The sequence below is a fragment of the Meleagris gallopavo genome, chromosome 1, assembly GCF_000146605.3.
Source record: "Meleagris gallopavo isolate NT-WF06-2002-E0010 breed Aviagen turkey brand Nicholas breeding stock chromosome 1, Turkey_5.1, whole genome shotgun sequence".
Taxonomy (NCBI): domain Eukaryota; kingdom Metazoa; phylum Chordata; class Aves; order Galliformes; family Phasianidae; genus Meleagris; species Meleagris gallopavo.
In genome coordinates this window covers 58,502,822-58,507,059 of record NC_015011.2, presented here as the reverse complement: position 1 = coordinate 58,507,059, position 4,238 = coordinate 58,502,822, and positions in this window count along the sequence as shown.

Sequence of the window (4,238 nt, the reverse complement as noted above, 5' to 3'; positions counted from 1 at the left end):
CTCCTCTCCTCTCCTCTCCTCTCCTCTCCTGAACTGTACATAAGAAATTATGAAGGTTGAAGGTGATGTCATATTGTACAGTGAAAAATTAGTTTGTGGTCAAATGCTTTCTGCAGTCAGAAACCAATTCCTCAGCTTGCCTTGCATGAAAAGCCAAAAGCCAATGGGATCTTCTCCTCTGGGATTTTTTTTTTTTAAACCCTTTACACTTTCTGGAGTTGGATCCAAGTTCCAACTGATGAAACAAGCAATGCTGTCCACTGTACTTTTAGAGGTGTTCTTCTCGTATATTAGATTACTCTTTTCCCTGAAAAATAACTAAAATAAAGAGGACATCAGTCAGTTACAGCCACCAAAGTTCCCTGAAATGCTGACTTTTATTATTTCATTGCTAATAAGGATGTTACACAGTGTGCAGCACAGTGTGTAATTGTGCTGGCAAGCCACTGGGTGTCAGCATGAATGTAAAAGCAAGTCAGGAACATTGGCTTTACAATCCCCGCAAAATGCCTCGATTCGCACTACATTTATAACTCTGAGAAGCAGACACTGGACAGATCTTTTTCATCCTGAGATATGAATGGGCGATTGGACTCCTTCATAACTCAGTTTAGCCTGAAGAATAAAACTCTTTTTGTCCTTCTTCTTCATCATCCATTACCTCAGACACAATTATATCAGTTTTTAAATCCAGATTATTAGCTATTATTAGCTCAATTTGCTAATCTGCTTCAACCTCAGCCAGCTGGCAGAACTGCTCAGAATCAGTGCAAAATTATTGCTGAATTCCATCCTGGGACATGGTAAGAAGTCTGTTTCTGGGGAGTTACCTCTGAGTTTGATTGTCCTTACTACTAAATTGTAACAAGGTTTTACACAGCTGTCATTAGATTATTTTATATACATTTCAATAGCACCAGCAGGTGGTAAGGAAAGTCTGCTTTGTTCAGCTTATGTTACAGGACATAATATCCTTTGTAAACTTGGACCTCAATCTCCATAAACTTCAAGGATTTCCACAAAAACAGTAAAGTAATATAGGTCTGTATGTCGTTTCAAGGTTTGCCCATCTGCATCGTTACAATGGTCTGATTAGTTCTGGAAGACAGAAATTGAGATATGCAACACATCCAAAATACCAAATTCAAAGCAAACTCATTTACATATTAATAACATCTTCTGCTATTATTATTATGAGTCTTAGTGTATGTCCTGCAGCCTCCTGGAGAGAACCTGCTTTAGCAGTGGGTTGGACTAGATGATCTCTACAGGTCCCATCCAACCCTTACAATTCTGTTATTCTGTTATTCTGTGATGCTCTCTAAATCAGTAAAGTCAGACAGTACAATGAGATAAGAAACAGCAGCTGGAACTTCTGGTTCTGCTGAAGTTGGAGATGTGCACACCTGGAAAATTTTGGATAATATATTTTCCCTAAGGACCTCTCGGGGCTAGAAGTGCATGATTCAGTACCATGTGAATTACAAAATTTGTTAAAGCTTTGTGGTCTTTTTCCTTTGGTGAGAGATGGGAGCACTCCACTGCCTGCAGAATCAGGCCTTTATCCCCCTTTCAGTTTCTCTATTCAGTCATCTGTCAGCAATGCAGGGATGCAGCCATAGTGAATGTGGTCAATGGCTGCTGAGAAAATGCTCTTCCCCTTAATATGCATGGCTTTCAAAATGCTGGCAATGAAGTATTAGCTCATGGCTCACTTTGCAGATTGCCCTGATTTCACTAATTATACTTCATACATAATAAACAGAAATGCACTTTTACACGTTTACTCCGTTTCCCACTCTTTCTCCCTTCATTGCCCTGTTAAAGTGCAGAAGGTCATTTTAATTCTATACACAGCTACTTCTCTAAAAATGGTGGTAATTCTGACAAAAAACATCACACATTAATGAAAAGGCACCAAGTGAATAAAACTAGGAAGGTTACAGGAGAGCACTGGCTACAGCTCTGTTTTCATTTGCATACAAACTGTCAAGCAGAAGCAAACATTTTCTACCACTGAATTAAATAAAAGAGTTTGTGGGTTTTTTGTTGTTGTTGTTTGTTTGTTTGTTTCAATTGCATTTTAATTTTATTTTTATCCACGAAAATTTCTAAAGAAATAACAATTTTTTAAAGCTGGTGATCTGAATTCACTCAATGTAATTTCTTCAGATGACAGATAGTTGGAAATTGCTTTGAAGTTCTTCACATTGTAACACAATATAATTGAGGATCAGCAATCACAGATTAAGACCATGCTGTGCTAGGTACTCTATAAACATTTATTTAAAAAAAGAATGAAAAGATAGTCTTTGAATGAGAACTTTAAGAAGTAGGTTTATGTCAAGAAAAAAAAATAACATACATACAGAAAGCCAGCAGGACGGAAAGTGAGGAAAAACTAGCAGAATATTTATTTATTTATTTATTTATTCATTTATTTCGTTATTTACTGCATAACAGACAGCTTATTGCCTGTGTTCGGACTGTCAGATGATAAAGCACCATGAAGGAGATTTTAAAGAAGTGCTAGAGGAGGTTAAGATTAGTTTCAGTTAGGAGTTTAATGGTTATGTCTGTGAAGTCTCCTTCACCTGTTTCTTCCGGTCTGCACAGGAGAGACTATGATCTGAATTATTTACATCTCTAACCATGAGCTTGCACATTTCTAACAATAAGAAGCAAATATTAATAGCAATATGGAATAGCAGACACAACAGAGTAACATGAGGTGTAACTTACTGCCTTTATTCTTCTCCAATATGTTGTTACGCTTGTAAGATCTCCACCTCTCATGAAGGCTTTTCTGTTTTCCTCTTGAGAAAATGTAAAATGAGATGTGTATGACCCCACCTCACACAACATTTTTGATGATGGACAATGAACTCACTTGGAGCTGCTGACACTTCCACTTAGAGGCTCAGCAATGCCTTGTTTCTGTGTAAGGCAGAAGGCTGTATCTCCTGCCAAAACTGAAAGCCAAGGGCTTGTGTGTGGAGATGGAGGTAGTAGATGTCATTGTCCTGTGGCAGGAAGTTAGTTATAAGGTTATATGTTAACTATGTGCCATGCAAAGTAATAAAGTTTTGCTTATTGTTTTTATTATTTTTCACCAATAAAAGTTGGTCAGCCATAAAGAAAGTAAACAAAAATTATATAAATGAGTTTCTACATAATTGTCAAAGTTAAGTCTTTGACAAAGGAAGGTCAGCAAAGTTTAATGCCGCACTGTAATAAAAATATCAGTGAAATACTAATTTAAGTGCTTTTAAAAAGCCTGCAATGTTCTGACATTGTACATTTTATTCTCTTGGCCCTTGAGCTGTGAAAGATTATACGCCTGCACTAAACAGATAGAAGTTCTCTCAAAGAGATTTTACTGTGATTCTTTCTCCTATTTATTGTTACTTTCCTTCCAGAATAAAGACTAAGGACGAGACTCTCAACTGACATAAGCTGATAGAGCTCTCTGATTAATGAACAGTGTTATGTTGGCTTCAAAACCACATATTCAAAATAAGACCTAGAAATCTGATGGCTGCTGAAAACCTAGATGTAATGGACCTTTCTCAGCCACCCATACGTATATACACGCTATCCCATTTTCACACACTTTAAGATCACCATGTTACCTTGACCATTACTGGTCAAATTAATCTAATTAATTTCTATTTTATGATATTTCTGAAGTTTGTCCTTGTTGCCCCAAGACTCTTAATTATATTCTTGTAGGTGCCTAATAGTGACCTAAAATCTGTGCCTACCTGAACAAGCCAGAATGACTGACTTTAGTGAGCAAAGCAATGAAAGTTACTAACTGTGCAAAATGTGTTAGTGTGACTGCATGGCTGTACCCGTACACACATGAACTCCTAATTTACAGCAGTGTATAATACTCAGTGGAAAGGCCTTGTTATTAGACAAACATTTGAAAATTGGGAAAAAACCAGTCACCAAATTAGACTCGCTACAGATTTCTCTGAAAAGCTTCTTTAGCCCAGAGACTGTTAATTCTGAGCTATGCCCCAGAAGAAACCACTGTGCACATATCACATAATTAGCCGATGAAGTTCTCAGAATCAAAAGATACCAAGTAGATTTCACCTTCTGAAATAAGCTGTCCTTATTTGAGTGGGATCCATTTAACCAGTGGCAAATTCATCAGTTGCTGACATCTAGATCTGATATAGCTACTTAGATTGTTTTTGCATTCACTGGAGTGATTTTAGGATGCAAGC